At 38.7% G+C, this 17296-nt stretch overlaps 1 protein-coding gene across 1 annotated transcript in view; it reads right to left on the reverse strand.

Moving 5' to 3' along the window:
• The window catches only part of LOC119661396 (protein dachsous), a 565571-nt gene extending 554003 nt beyond the window's left edge, over positions 1-11568 (reverse strand). Inside the window, exon 1 of the mRNA XM_038070725.1 lies at positions 10728-11568. The gene's annotated coding sequence lies outside the window, so the exon portion shown is untranslated. The remainder of the gene's footprint in view (positions 1-10727) is intronic.
• Between the last annotated feature and the right edge of the window lie 5728 nt (positions 11569-17296).

The raw sequence follows: 17296 nt of genomic DNA on the forward strand, positions 1-17296 counted from the left end.
AAGGTTTTTCCAACTAAGAGTACGTAGATACTCTTTGCCTCTTCAAGATGTTCTTAGATTGGCAAAATTTTAGAAATGCCACAGGTGAGAGGCCATGGAATAGGTGACTTTCAGGAATAGTACAATGGGCCAAACAAAAAACGTCGGTACCTGGAGCCGTGGCTTCCCTCAACCAAACTAAACTAATTAATTAGGCTACCTGAGCGTCAATATAGAGTTCGGTTTTTTTTATGAAATAGAGCGTATCGGAAATGACTTGACATAACGAAATGTACAATTTGAGTTACGTTTTTCTTAACTAAGATGTGAAGTAGTTGCTTAGTGAATATTTCAAGAGTGAAAATAAACGTAGAAAACACCTTATGTTTCGAATTAACGAAGGGGAAAATGGTTCCCGAAGTATAACATTTTCCAAATAAAGACCCTTTAATGGGGTTTTGTTAGGTGAGACTTTCGAGAGAATTTTATGTTTTCCGTAAGCCTACCATGCAACTCGCTCGAGGAAATCTTGAGCTTTCCGTAAGTCTTCAATACAATTCGCTCAAGGGAATCTTGAGCTTTCCGCACGATTTCAATGCAACTCGCTCGAGGAAATCTTGAGCCTTCCGCAAGACTTCAATGCATCTCGCTTCATCAAACCTTTTCTTCAGAAGTACAGCTTGGTAGCAATAAATATGGTTTCGATCGGACCACGCTTCTAGATTTCGCCAATCTTTTAATAAAGTCTACAAATTTGTTGCTTTTGGATTAAAACCTCAGAAGGAAATCAATCATTAAATTTCATTTGATTTTAGAATGTAAATAACTTTATTACATAACAAGTCGGGAAGCCGGAAGCTAGACGCTTCAGGTATGAAAGGTTTTGTGTATTTCTTTTATGAAGAGATTTGAGTGTGCATGTGTCCCATTAGTAGGAAGCACGTAATATATGCATATATTATGTGAAAATATCCACTTTCAAGTGGTATTAACTTTCATAGTCTTGAATTTGCAGTGAAGCGACAGCTTTGACCTAGTATAACTTTGTCAGCAATAGTGCAATTTTCACCAATAGGATCATGCTGTATGGTGTAGCCCACATTCTTGCAAAATTTCATGATTTTAGGGCGAACTTAAGGGTTTTTTTTTTGCCAATTACTAAAAATTATAGTAATGTACTATTATTAACTTTATTTGAACAGGCATCGGTATGAAGGGTATTTCGGAGCCTGGGCACCATATAGAGACAGTCCCCTGATTTTTTTCAGATATTTCGGCTGAGTAGTTTCTGAGAATGGGTTCGTTAAAAAAATTATCACTTTTAACGCACTCCCCACCTTTCCAACAAATGTCAAAACTAAGACCGGCTTCGAAAAGTACTAACCGAGACCTTTAATTTGATACCCCACATGACTATATTTGATGTGAAAAAATGTACACCCCCCTTTTTCATGTATGGGGACCGCCCCCCCCCTTAAATTTGACGTAGAAGGATGTAACTTACTGTATGCATGAGTGTTCACAGTTCCCACCTTTCTACCAAATTTGGTGCCAATCGCAACAACCGTCTCCGAGAGAAATCCGTGTGACGGACAGACAGACAGACAGTAAACTGATTTTAATAAGGTTTTCTTTTTTTTCTTAAAATTGATATCATACTAAATTCATTTTTCAAATTCAATTATTTCTTCCAAATCACGGCCTGCTCCGCCACGGAGAACACCGATGGCGGCCACTGTCAATCGAAACAACAACAAATAAATTTCGAATGTTGTTAACCCTGCCGCGCCGCAAGACTTTCCAGAAATCGATTTGTTCTTTTGAACACATTTTAAAAGCAAAAGATGTTAGGAGTATACTACAGAAATTGTTCACCGAAATTCGGCATATTTACGAAGTTACAGCAAATAGAAGAGCACGCGCCATGTTGATGTGTACCCAAAACGAGAACTTTACACGCGTTTTTCTCGGGACCGTATCTTTTCAACTGATGGGAAGCATCACTAAAATTCTGTTCAAATGATCGAGCTAAAATTTTTACACTTTATTCTACACATTAGTAGTTCAGGCTTGAATCACCAATATATATTTTCGTTAATTCCGGATTTTCTATGCAAAATAGATGCTATATTGAAAAATCTTTTACAACTTCGCCATTTGAATATTTAGCAAGCTAAAATTATGATCGTAGTTCGGACAATAGAGGCAAGAATACAGAATAAAAACAAACTTTTGCATTTTTGGTTTCAGATTACTACCAATAGAGATATGCTTCCTACCGACAGTAAAAAAGCAAATGCAAACGATTATCAAACTGATTAAATAAAAATGTTGTATGAGAACTCAAGTCCCCGAAAATACCATATGAAAGGATGGAAAGACTGCATTTATTTTTATTCCCAAAAAAAAATCTAAAGAAAGTTTGAAATATGGAGCGTAACATGTTTTGTTTCTTTTGGAAGCAAAAATCGCATACCCAGCCAGTGTAGATTCTATCCTTTATAAAAATTCCTTAATTGAGATGTTATACTTTACCGCTTCAGTTATTCGAAAGTAATTTGTAGAAAATTCCGTTCTTGGCTACAATTTTATATTTAACATTATACACATACTGCATTGCGGGGACCAACTTCCTCCTTTATCAATGTGATCTCTTTCTTGAATTTTATTCAAATTATTCACCTGTTGAATTGGTAGGAGATAAAAATCCTCCAGATTTCAATTATAATATAATACTATTATAATATAATAGTTGTGTTTCACAAGTCGTAAAAATATTCCTTATAATTAAGTATTTAAGTATTAACTCATACTTTAATTAAATTTATGAAGTGTTAAACTACTACCTTAGGAATATGAAATTCAAAGATACTTGATATATTTGTTAATTTCATATGACTTTATGCTATCAATTTAACTTCCTCTGCTCTTTACCTTGCCGTTACTAGCTTACTTTTCCCAAATATAATATGGAAACAAATAAAACGTTCCAAAAATCATTAACATGTCAAAAAGTAATTTATATTTTCTAGCGGATCTAAGGCAATTTCATTTCTATCATATTTCCAATTATATCATTTTAATTGGTTTTGTGCTAGACAATAATCGCCTCTTTTAATCCAGTTCTTAATAATAGTTGATGCATTTATATCGAAAACGATCATCTGGTCCACGTATGTATATGGGCTTCTAGTGAAAAAAAGAAGGGAAACTAAAAAAGGCCTGAATCAGAAAAATATAAAACCCAAGATAATTTGAAATACTAACGGTTTTCTTTTATGATCGAAATGTAGTAAAAATTTATTACTTTATGATTACTTATAAATCGTTTTAGCCCAAATTTAAAATAAGAAAAACAGCTTTTACTTGTTTACTATAAAGGCTAGGGTTTAGATACAGATTTTTGCTAACACATACGCATGGTAATATTTTGGCTAGCCTGATTATGATATGCAGTGAAATTTCTCTTAAATTAGTTTGAAAACCAACAAATCTCTAGCATTTATAGGCTTCAGTGAGATTTCTTAGGGCTTTCTATGTATTTCCGTAGCATTATTTTATATGCAGATTGTTGAACCTAAGCGGTCCTGTGCCATTGGAAGGTTCCGTTAAAAGTACTGAAAATTTGGGTGTTTCCCAGAAGTATTTACAACCAACTGCCTTGTATGAAACTTTATTAAGATACATACATATATCAAAATGAAACATGACTAAATTTTCAGGAATTCTTTTTGCTGAGCGATTCCTTTTGAATAGGCAAGCACGCAATGGAAGACCGCCATGGCAAAAAATAGAATGGAAAGAATCTATTGATGAACAAGACTACGTAGCTTTACTTTTTAATATATGCATAATATATTATATCCACTGTTGAGAAACAAAAGCGGCCGAATTCAATATGCCAAATAGCTCAGTAGACACATTTCCATTTTGAAATGCTGGGCTTTGAATATAATAGTTAATATCATATTTTGAAAGCAAATGCTTTTCTCAGTAATGCGAAAATCAATAAATCAATGTTATGTTAAATTTAATTGTGGTTAAAAATGCATTTGGATTCTTTTGTTTCTCAACCAGATTTGATGGATTTGAAAACGATGGGTGTGTGGAAAAAATACCAAGAAATGCCGAGTTTTGAACTCTGCCAAAACTTATAAGATTTAATTAAAAGGGTGGAAAAGGCAAAGGGAAGCAAAGGTAAGTAATAGGAAACATCTTTCGTACTCCAATCTAATACTACCATGGATTCAATATTTACCGAAAGGATTCAAACTGGGCAATAATGCTAGGAATATCACTAACTCCATTATGTTGTAAATAGCACTATGCTTGATAAAGGAAAATATCACGCTCCCTGATAAAGGAACTAATGTGTCTTGTGAGCTTAAGAGGCAATCCTTCGCCGTTGAAAACAGAAAGGGGACGGTACAACGGAACAACGAAATTGGAAAACAAAATTGTGGTCGCCTTTGATGTTAAGACATTTCTTTCCCGCCGTCCCAGATCCCCAATTTTCTTACAAATGTGCAGCATATCCGGGAAGGATAGTGAAGTATATGGAAATGAATCGACTAATTTTACGCGAGAAAGTAAGAATTGGATGAAAAGTTGGAGGGGAACTGGAAAGCACCAAAAGTCAGCTCATGAATAGACTGGACATTGAGCTCAGACAAGAACAAAAAAAATCTTTTGACAAAAAAGCAATATATGCCAACTTCCATGGCTAGTTTGCAATATGTAATAAAATAAGGAGCCTCATGGTAATGCGACCAAGGCAAGACCTGGAAGAGGCTCAACTAGCAATCAATGAATAGGAAAAACGATAACGATATACAATTGAAAAACCATATTATAAGTGATCATCACGTATTATACCGTGCTTTCCTCTCAATTAGCACGAGGCGCCTTCAATTGCCTTTTATAATCGATCAACTCTTAGAACCCTAGAGGGTGACAGGCCAGACAAAAATGTGGTAAATTTTGGATATAATTCAAGTTTCATTAAGTTACACTAAATTTCCGGTCATTGAAACAAATTTTTTTTGTTTACTTCGGTTGGTGCTTAGAGGTGGCGGTGAGGAAGACGGGCCGGCAACCCTGTCGGCCAAACCAAAACCAAGTAGCCGAGGAGAACCTCCATAGTGGTGGCACCAGGAGACGCTTACTCACTTTGGCTTGCCGGCCGTGATGCAGTAGGCGAATGCTCCAAGGCCTAATCAGGGCGATCAGACCCGAGTCTGCACGGGGACTCATCTAAAGTGGCAAATTGGTCACGAAACCTTACCAGGGACTGGTACCATGGGAACCGAGATAGGTCCTGGACTCTCAAACTTCGGGTGAACTCCCGTTGTATGTGAGTACAGCTCGGTTATTTGCGGTTGGACCCCTAGTCGAAGTTTCATGGGGGTTGTGGTTGTGCTCAAGCGAGAAGAGACCTCCGGGCCTCGGCGTGATATTGCGTTTCAAAACGGATGCCATACTCCTTAGTTCGGTAGAGATTTAGGTATGTCTTGCATCCACCAGCATGAATCCTAAACCTTGCACTTGGTATAGACTGGTACCGTTGTGGCTTGTCTCAGCGGGGTTCTGATTGTGGTCACAAAATCAATCCGTGTCTTAAGAAGACCGTGGGATTAAGTCGCAGAAGAACTGAACGAACGAAAGCTCAGTTTGCTTGGACATTCATCTTATTTTTCACATTTAGCTCCAATTGACTTTTATCTGTTTCCTAATCTTGAAAAATTCCTTCTTGAAAAAAATATTGCTAAAGGTGAAATCTTGTAAATCGAGAATGTTTATAATGTGTTTCAATAAAAAGTGACTTGAAACACCTTTAAGCTCTGAATGTTGTTAATAGATATTTCACTTTGTTCTATCTCTAGGATTAGAAAAAATTCTAGGCCATAGACAAGACCATAGACAATAAACAATACCCTTACTGGAAAAAAATCGAACACTTATGAATGGATCATTCGCAAGCCGTAGAGAGAGTATATATTATATTGTCTCCGTTTTATTTAACTTTCTATTCCGGCCCAAGCAAGCTCACGGCGAGGCGGAGATTAGATTTCTGACGGTGGGTTTTGGGGAAAAGATCTATATGGCCACCCTAAAGGTATTCAAGGGCCAGAAAATAAAGCAAATACAAAAATTCGTATATATCACTCCATATATTAGTAAGAACATTCTTCCTGCCACCAAGGGTTTGAAAGGCATAATTTCTGTTCCTAGGAATCAATATTGGCCTGAGTTGAACTCCTCTGTGCAGTACTTTACAAGATATTAGCCTACACATACAGGGGATCGTGAAACAGATTCAATAGCGTATTAAGAGAAACGTGGTGGCAAAAGCAATGGCCAGAACAGTTGGGTCATGGTTTGATTGAAAGATCTGCTTACGAGTTTCCAAGTTCTTCAAAATAACCAGTCGTCAGCACTTACTGTTGAAATGCAAGTAAGCAAGATCGTGGGTAAGGAGAAATATACAACTTAGATTTAAATGAATATTCAAAAGGCTATTCTTGCAATCGACATAGATGATAAATTAATCAAAAAGAAATCAACAATGGAAAAAAGCTGATGCCGTAGTGACATAAAAGGTAGATTTGAAATGATGTAGATGTCAAAAGTTGAATATAATTTTATGAACGTACGGCTAAAACAGTACGAACTCACGTATTCTGGTTTCAATTGAACGAAGAAGCATGTAAACTGATCGCGAAATTTCCCAATTCTTTGAAACCAGCCAAAGTTTTGGAAAGAATTCAGGATTTGAAATGGAAAGAGTAAATTTAATATGGCGGTTTTGCCATCTATTTTGTTTTTTGCCGGAGTTTTCAAAGCTGATATGATCTTCTTCTGATTGGAGACATATAAATTTGGTGAATACTAGCAAAAACTAAAAATTGCAATGAAATTTAAAATATGGCAACAAAATAGCAAGAAAGCAAGGATCTTGTAGTATTTCGAATTATAGAATTATTTAGATTTGTCTATCTACTGGGAAAAGACTGTATGAAGCTAATAAATTTATTCAACGAATACATATTAAAACGCCTATAGGTTTTGCAATTATTTCTTTAAATAAGCGGAATGACTAATCTTCAAGGGGCTGAGGAGATCTAAACACGACCTCAAAAAATGACACTCCATTACGAAGTAAGGAAAAGTGGCAACTTTATCGGAAGGTCCCGAGAGAGTAGAAGCACATTGTCAAGAATTGACAACGATTGTTCGTAGATGTGGGTGATACAATACGTTCCACTTAAGGTTTGTAGCAACCATATAATCGTATAAGTCTATTTTGGACTACATAGTTTACAGAAAATATACTTTTTCCATACTAGCTCGGGTTTATTTGGGTTACCCTGATTTGGCTCTGGTGCTCATTCACAGCTGCGTCGAGTGGTATCTGGTAAACGGTCATGATACAAATTCCTCTGTCATAAGCGAAATTTGAACTACGATCTTCTGCCAGGAGAGCCTAGCACTCTAACCACTGATCTATTCGGACATCGGACAACATGGCGATTATAGTTCTTAAAAATTCTCACACGAAAGAACTTGGACTCATTAGGTGCTGCGGATAAAAAAATCCAAAGGGTTGATTATCGGTCAACTCGTACAAAATTCAAACTTGTCAAATGATTCAACGAATTCCGATAAGAGTTGATTAATTCAGTGATTAATTTAAATCATTTGGTATGAATTATGATTTAAATCATGACTTATATCGAGTGACTTTTCATAAAAAAAACAAAACAGTAGAATCTCTATAATTCTTATGGTTAAGGAACTGAGGAATTGGTAAGAAATATCGGGAGTACAAAAATTAGGAAAATTTAAATCTGGGGAAAGGCAAATTTGTTCGGATTTACCGAAAATACGAATAATCGATCGGGGTTCTGCTATTTTCAAAATAAACTTTTCCCTCTCATAAAATTTACTCGATAATTTGAGGTCATAATAATAAAATCAAATATAGAAAATAAAAATACTTATTGGAATGCATCCTCATTTATTAATGCAATTGTGTAATGTAATGTAAGTATTATAGCAAACTTCAAACGAATAAGAAAATCAACACAAATTTGACTGCCTTTCCACAGGTGAAGAGGAAGCCCCGGCTGTGAACAACGGGGGAAATCATGAAAATAGTACAATTTTCTTTAAAGAGTTGTGAGACGATTTTGCCGGAATCCTAGTATTTGACTACCGTGTGAAGTTGTTTTGCTTCTACTCGTGAGGCATAGCCTTGAATAAAAACAAACTTTCATTGGTAACCCGTAAGATATAATCCCTACTAGTAATTTTATTCAAGAATCCCTCAGTGTTTCGCGTAACAATTTTTTCGCCCCGCTGGCAACGTATTGTATAGAATTTTCAATAATTATAAACGAATAAAAAAAATCAAGATTTATTTGATTATTTAAAAAAAAAAATGAAAAGATTGTGAAAAAAATCGCGGATTTTATTAACCCTGATTCTGAATATATAAGGAATATTAACTACAGGAATAGTACACAAACAGCTATGCATGCATCTATGTATTACTAAGCGCCCTCTAAAACCAAAAAGAACTCACGAAGATGTCTCATCAGTCTTGATTTGCTAAGCAATTTTCTAAGAAAAGCTTGACATAGGCCTTTGCCTAGAGATTTCGGTGCAATATTAATTTTTCAGCACGGGTCCAAAAATAGTAAACAATGCAGGTCTTTTACTCCATGGGATTACATCCAAATTTTCCAAACATTTACCCAAATTTTAGTGAACCTATTTAGCCTTTTTGATATTTTTATTTGCAGTGATTTTTGTGTCATTTAAGAGATATTTGGGAATTCGTCCCGAAACTGTAGTTTAGTTGCCTTAAGAATAACCGCTCTGGTGTGGAGAAAAAAATTGAGATTGCGTTGCTTTGCCATTGTTCTTGCACTGCAATTGCACTGTCTTTCCCACCCACTAAAATGTATAGTGTATTTATATTTTAATGGAAAATTCACTGAATTATGTCATTAACATTGAGAGAAAAACGTTTTTGCCCCTGATCATGATTGATATACTTGAAATTTTAATCAGAATCGGAATGAAAGGCTATAATCCGTATTTCCCTAAAAAAAAATCTCTCTCCCCAATCCAAAAATTACAGAAGGTTAACTATTAAATGGAAGCTTCGTTTTATTGTTAGGATAGATAAATGTGTCAAATTTCATCAAATTCATCACCATATCCAAAAAAGCTTCCCAAGCAGAAGGATATTGTTCAAATCTTACTTTAGTGGATGGCCCTATCCGTCGATTCTGATTTTGAATGAGTACCAGAACAAAATCAATATAATAATTCTCACTGTTGACCATATTAGCTGCTAGCATATACACAGTTATGATCGCGAAATGCAGTTTTCTACGACTCTGGAAAGCCTAGCTTCGAAAGGGACTATTGTGCCCCTGAATTTCATTATAAGTCGAAAAAAATAGATAAGAGCCATAAAAACAAGAAAAAGAGGATAAGACTGTAGCACTTAGAGTAGAAGTGATGCGTAGCTTTAAAATCACGATATTGTCAGCGCTAAATACTTTGGGAAAAGTAGCGTCCGAGTCACAAATTAGCATAAACAAGCGCCGAGAAGAAAGCCCCATTTAGTTAAGAATATTTCTAATGGATAAATGTAGGAACTATAAGAGGAGTTCATCATATCGAATATCAATCAATATCAATATCGAAGCATTGCACTGGATATAGTTAGACATAACAAAACCAACAACACCTTTGAGTGGTCAAACAATCGAACCAAAAAGAAATTCCCTTGAAGAATACTTCTAAAAAGGCAAAAAACAGGCAAGTCTGGAAAGTTAAAGAGAGGGGAATGCCAAAATTAGCAAAAACTACTCTACTAAAATGTCTAATAAGGTAGCCATAGTAAAGTTAGTAGGCTTATGCCTACTAACTGTATGTATGTTGTAGAAAATTCCCTGATTATATTTCTGTATCACTTTTGACAAATCTACACAGGACTTTGACAGAAGCAGCAAAGACTACCCAGATACCAAAAAGTAAGCGGCCGCGGAATGAAAGGCATATTCAAATAGAATAATACATCCCATAGCTAACTAAGAATTCTTTGCAATAATGCCGCTTAGAAAACAGCATTTTCGTGGGTCAACACCGGAATTATGACGATGCCAGACCAACGGATAAAAGATTATGATTACCTGGAAAGGATTATCAAAAATGTTCAAGAAAGCTAGATTTCCACCATAAAATTTAACGAAACGGTCATTCTCACAAAGGATGTCGGAAATAAGGAAAGCTGGTAGCGCAAAACGAAGACCGGGAGGAGAAAATAGAGCAATTGTTCCAATTAGATGAAGAAATTCAGCATCAATATCAAGTTAAAAACATTGATAACTGCAAGATTACATGAAATATTAAGGTTTTTTTAATACATTCTGAATAGTAATATCTGCAATAAATGGGAAATTTGTAGAATTACTATTTCGCTCAGCTGAAAATATTTCTTTGGGTGTTCAACTTCAAAAGAAGAGCATATTATTACAGAAATTATTCTACCTGGTGTACCTCGACGAAATAATACAATTGACCCGTCGAATACAAGCAGCTATGGATTTGCAGGAAATACAGTGTAACAGAACCAACGGTCCTGCTACCATGCTTCCAAATATACTCAGAACATTGTGCAAATAAAATACGTATGTACATCCTAACCAGTAATTAAATTTCATTCCCCTTACCTCTGCAATATAGTGTTTAATCCGTTTTAAATAGTTTATCCAAATTTTGAAAACGATTTATATCCTTGAGTGAAGTAACACTATAACGATTACTTGCTATAACTTTAAGCCACTTTTTTGCTTTACAACAAATATTTATAATGACACTCTCGATATTTTAACAGACACACAGCACAAATATAATAACTTCAAATATTTGTAGATAAATACTTCACAAAATTGCAGATATTGGTTGAAACATGAATGTTAATCACACCCACTTGAATACTGGTAAGCGACCGGCTTATCTATTTTCAATGCTAATTCGAAAATTTCGAGCTTCATAACACTCTTGTTTTCAGGGTAAAACTAAGTACAATTGGGCAGTAGATACATTCAGATTATCACTAAATATATTTATTAAAAGCAACACATTTCGCCCAAGGAGACTTCAGGAATAATTTTGCATTAGAGCGACGGTAGACACAATGATCCGCGTACCGCATCCATGATTCTTATGGACGAGCATTGCAGCAAATGTAATTATAATAACTGGAAATCATGCAACTAATTTCCAATAAATTGACAATATGCCATATATCCTTTTAATAATTCACATAAACTCTTATAATATTATTAAATATTTTCAATAATCAAAGACAGGCTTCACTACCCTCTTCAATCACTTGCTTTGCTTTTTTCGAACTGCACTTTTCGCGAACGTGAACTAAAATACTTGAGAATTTGCACTAAATCCTTATTTTAATGGAATACAATTTGCTGCAATTGCAAATTAGTTTTTTTCATTGAAAAACGCGACGGTAACGACAAAAATCTTCCCGGTATTAATCGCGAACTTCTTTCTTTCGTCTGAGCGTAAAAAGAACTGAGAATTCTTCAGTCAACATTAAATGAATCCATGCTGGAATCGCGCAATATTTTCAATGTATTGGTGGTATCTGATATACCAGCCATGGTATTTTATGCACCTCTTCGATTACTCTTTTACTAACTTGGCCTCTCCCGCTCTGCCTCTTTGAGATTTCAGCCTAGTATATTAGCATAGCTCTAAGTGTTTGGTTACCTGTATATTTACCTGTGCATGGATTTGTTTACTCTCATGTACAGGAGACAGGAAGGTATTGGATTTTCATACATATTGTGCCATAAGAAAGTCTGTTATCTTTTTGATTGTATCTTAACTAGATGACACTACTACAAAATAATCAAGACCACATGAACTACATTAGCAATAAATATAATATTTGGTTAAGAGTCATATGAGCTTTCTACATTCAGGAACCCAATATGCCAAACTTGTCAAAAACAAATAGCTTCAGTTCACTAAGAAATTGTCCGAAATCCAAAAAGTCATAGTCTAAGTGCTTTCTTCAGATCTTCTTATCGAGCTCACTGTCCTTCAACACCTTACCATTTCGCGGCAATGCTGTATACCCTCGTCCAATGAAAACAAGTCGCCATCATCATCATCAACAACATGGCTCCAAGATTCTCTCACATGTCTCCTGCACTACAAGAAGACCTCATGAAGAACTCTCTCAAATCATAAGAAGTCTTTTCCGATAAAACTCCTCTCTCCAAGCCTCGCCAAACACTCAAACAAGTGCACAATCGAGAAGAACAACCTCGACTCGAACCTAAGTCGGAAACCAAGTGGAATTGAATTGGTGTGGTGTTTGGTGTGTAGGAAATTCTTGTCTGTGGTCATTTTGGTCCAACGGACAGGTAAATCCAATTTTATGCGAAGACAGGTAAACGAGAGAATTCCATATATGAGCGCGGCGTGGTGCTGTTGAGCTGCGTGCGCGCGCAACTAAAATGATGTTTTGTCGAAGGAAACAGTGGTGGCGATAAATTGGAAGAAATTTTGGATCTAAGACGGTAGAAATAAAGCCTTGCTTCGCTCCAGTTTCCATCCAATTTTCCAATAGTATTTACCTCTAAACCAGGTTACTGTCTTAAATCTTTTGTTTTATGGAGGCGATTTTCCTAGAGAAAGTTGCATGTGGCTTAATTTTTCATCACCATTGCCATCATTGCCAAAGAAGTTACTAATATTTGCTTACGACGTAACTATTCTTAAGTAGTCAGACCCCCTAATTATCATAATTGATCAAAGTTGTAAAGCTTACAAAAATTTATTTATTTAAACAAAATAGGTGCCAGTCGATTCAAAACACTTCTCCCAGCGAGATTCAAGAGCATTTATACCAGTTTCGTAGAAGTCCAACTGCCGGGTGTTGATAAATTCGTCGAAGGCAATTTTGACAGCCTCTTCGTTCCTAAATTTTTTTTCCGCCAAAAAAGGTCCAGTGAATATAGTGGATGAGGCAGAGTCTCATACTACAATGCGTTCAACTTTTGAGCCGTTGTTCTGGATACATGAGATCGTGCATTGTCGTGAAGGGGAATCACACTATCTCTGTTGACCAATCTCGGCCGTTGAATACTCAATTTTTGGTGCATTTCCTCTAGTTGGGGACAATATTTATGTGCATTTATCATTTCTCCAGGTGTCAAAAAAGAATAGTGGATAACTCCAGGTGTAGACCACCAAACAGTCACCACTACCTTCTTCAGATGGAGGCTCGGCTTCGACATATGCTTCGGTGGCTCATCAGCGTCTAGTCATTGTGCTGATTGGTGACAATTGTCGTATAATATCCACTTTTCATTACATGTCACCATTCTGTGCAAAAAGGGATCGCTTCTGTTGGGGGTGAGTAAAGAACTGCAAATTTCCATTCGAAGCGCCATGTTTTGCTCCGTAAGGGCATGCGGAACCAATTTGTCGAGCTTTTCCACCTTTCCAAGTTGTTGCAAGTACCGGGAAACTGTCGAATAGTGTACACCCAGTTTCTCTGCCATGCCTCTTTCAGACTGACGTGTGTCGGATTCGACTAGAAAACGCAGCTCGTCCTTGTCAATCGATGGCCCTGGAAGTCCACGTGGCTCACTTTGAAGGTTTACGTCGCATGACCGGAATTTTGCGAACCACCGCCGTGAGGTTCGTTCGCTTACCGTATCAGCTCCAAATGGGCTGTTAATATTCCTGGTCGCTTCCGCTGCTCTATGACCGAGTTTGAACTCATACAAAAAAAAATGCGTTCTTGGCTCTTTTCCATCCTTTCTTTCCTTTCTATTCGCTGTTATCACAACGATAGTCAAAACTGAAATGACTCCTTGATTGAATGTAGGAGTATTTACACTTCATTATCCAACACCAACAGCACCAACTGGTGGTGGTTTGATACAGCAAAATCGCAACTAACTTCACTTGATTGCCAAATCGGCCACTTCATGTGCAATAACCTAATAATTAGAGCATTTTAAAAGGGTCCGCAATATGTACTATGTATAAGAGTAAATGAAATTGGAACTTTCATCTGCAATGTTGAAAACCCGAATTGAGGTTTAAATAAATAAAAAAAGCTAGCCGTAAGTCAATTATTCTTAGATATCAAACGTTGAGAGAGTTAAAAGGTGCCTGGAAAGGAGCAACATAATAAATAGCTGAACAAACGACCAAGCAAGGAAAAAATCTCAAAAAACAACGTCTAGCGGCGGTACTACACTCGAAAGAAGAAAAACGGAACAAATTAGTGATACTCGTTTGTGATACAACTTAAGACGATCTGATACCAAAGCTACGGTTGTTTTAGCAGGAGTGAAAAGAATCTAAAAACAAAAAAGGATGAAATCAAAACGTACAAAATAGCATATCCCTATACGTGTCTTCATACAGGCGAAGCAGTTGGTTAAGATAAAATTCGAGGAACACATCAGGAGGGTGGAGTTAGTTGTAAAATCAACCAATGAGGCGTATTAAAGTCGCAAAACATAAAAGCTTACATACCCTTAATCCAGTCGGTGTGGCCGTACTCTGAAAGTCTATCTGGAGAGAAACTAATGTGGGAAAACGTGAAATATTTTAAGTGACATGAAACGGAAAATCACACGACAATGTAGGTATTGAAGATCTACCCCTCGGACACCATCTTGTCGTGGTGGAGGAGCCTGTGATAATCCAAAAACATGAATATGGAAGCTATGAACTTCAACTCTGCAAGTGATAAGAAGACTTCGAATTCATGATCATGAGCAATCAGGTCGCGGCCGAGGCGGAAATTTTAGAAGTATCACCAAATTCACGTCCCCCTACGCAGAAGTCTGTAAAAAGCATGCCTTCCAACTCCATTAAAAGCTTGCATTTAGGGAAACTCTCACCTTGGCAGAAACTGAAAATCTGACTACGGCTGACCTGCCCACAGTAATACTGTCCAAATCCAAAGTCCCTGAAGCGGAAGAGGAAGGCTCGCAAGAAAGAAATTTAATCTACTAAGGAGTGGGGACTCCTGCTTGTCAGAATATTCCCCTTCACCCTTACCAGGAAGAGAGGCGCTACTGTTATAACACCGGACATTGTAGAAAGGCTGTCAGAGGGAGCGGAGGAAGGCACTGCCGAAGAAGGTGAAGCACCTTTGGAATGAGAACAGAGACGTGGCTGTACCACCAGGTGCGGTAATGTTCAGAGAAATCGAATGCAAGGAAGCATAATCTTCGCCGAAAGTGGGGATCGATAATGTGTGCAATAAGTGTAAGACCAACATATATATGGCGCCCTCAGGGGTCGTTAGCGATTTTTTAAACGGGTCGCTTACGATACGGGGTGTGACGTCCCCGAGGTGCCCGAGTAAGTAGTTTTGCCCCCTAGCTGGCAGCATACCTGCGTCCTAGGTAGTAGCCTCGAGAAAGCTTCTCGGTGAAGAGCGAACCGCGAATGACCGGTACACGTCGGGACACACTGGGAGTCTCCGGAGCCGTCGACAACTCTCTGTCGGCGTCGACGGGGTGATGTGAGCGTAGCTCTGCCAAGGTGGTAGTTGCGACGTGTATCAGGAGCCAGCCCCTTCGGGACCCTGGTCGGGAAGTGTGCATTGAACCGGTATTAGTAGACCGCGTTGCCCCGAGCGAGCGCTGATCCGTCCGTGAATTCCGGGATCAGCTAAGCGTAGGTCAGGCCTCAGGGAACTGGGGTAGGGGCTGTGTCCCCGAGGGTATACCCGTTCTTGACTATTGCGGCCCGCTCCCTTGCACACGATGCGCTGGTAAATTTTTCATGGAGAATATTCTGAAAATTGTAAAAAAAAAACGACGAAACAACAGACAAGGAGGAAGAGCTGGGTGCGTTTGGGCGGAGCACAAAGATGCGTCGTTCACCGCAGCGACCAGTGAAAGAGGCAACGAGGGCTGATATACTCGATGAGACACCGGGGCGCCCAAACAAAGAGGAAGCCTCATCAAGTGGTGCGACTGACCGTGCGGGGATGGCAACTCCACTACCTTGCAGTGCCCCTGTCCTGGAAGTAAGCTCAGTGAGAAACGCTAGTCCTGAGCAGATGGATTTGGGCACAAATCGAGTGGAAATGCACTCGACCGTCCTCGCTAGAGCCGAAGAGGAAAGGCTCATCCGAAAGTGCGCAGCAGTGGTGAAGCGTATGCGGTCGGCAACGTTCCTTCAGAGAAACGTCAGCAAAGGCGTCAAAAACGGGCTGATGGAACTGGAGGAGCTACTGGACCGCGTTTCCTTTTATAGACGCACGTGGAGAGCAGCGGAAGACGATTGTAGAGCAGAAACAGTCGCACTCCCCGCTGAAAATGCTGCTTGCGTCAAACGGACCGCAGATAGCCCTCTGCAAAGTGAACAGGGGAAAAAGCGGAAAGAGGACGACGTGCCTGAAGGAGACTTTATCGAAGTAGTCTCCAAGGCCCAAAAAAAAAAGGCGAAAAAGGATAAAAAGAAACAACGGACTCCGGCGCCAGAGACACGTCTGTCCAAAAACAAGGAGGCTGCCAACCCAAAGCCAGTAGCGGAAAAAACGAGGAAACGAAGAAGGACTAGACCGTCGGCTCTGCTCATTAAACCGACGGAAGGCAAGACATTTGCGGAAGTCCTTAGTGAAATCCGCTACAGGATGAAACCCGAGGAGAACGGAGCAGAGGTGTCTTCGATTCGGAAAACAAGGAGTGGTGGAGTTCTCGTCGAACTGGGCCCAAAGACGACCAACAAGAGCACGTTCTGCGAAGCGGTCAAGGGGCTTTTGGGGGAGAAGGCCCTTGTTTCCAGCCTAGAACCCATGTGCTCTCTGGAAATACGGGATCTTGACTGCCTCACAGAAAAGGTCGAAGTAGAGGAGGCGCTAAAGCGTGAATGTCCAGAGGTAACCAATGCCCGGGTAGCTATTACCTCTGTAAATGCTCGAGGCCAAAAACTTGCCGTGGTGGATGTCCCCGAGCAATATGCGAGGAAACTCCTTAACAGCGGGAGAATCAAAATCGGATGGATAGTATGCAGGGTACGAATGCGGATAGTCCCCACCAAGTGCTACAGGTGTCTGGACTATGGACACACGTCAGGATCTTGCAAGGGTCCGGACAGGAGGACAGCATGCCGGAGATGCGGCCAAGCGGGTCATCAAGCGAAGACTTGCAAGGAAAGCGAGAGTTGTGTTCTCTGCAGGGAGCGTGGTGCGTCTGGCGAAAGCGTCGCACACACTGCGGGCTCGGGA

This window comes from Hermetia illucens, chromosome 1 (genome assembly GCF_905115235.1).
Source record: "Hermetia illucens chromosome 1, iHerIll2.2.curated.20191125, whole genome shotgun sequence".
Classification (NCBI taxonomy): domain Eukaryota; kingdom Metazoa; phylum Arthropoda; class Insecta; order Diptera; family Stratiomyidae; genus Hermetia; species Hermetia illucens.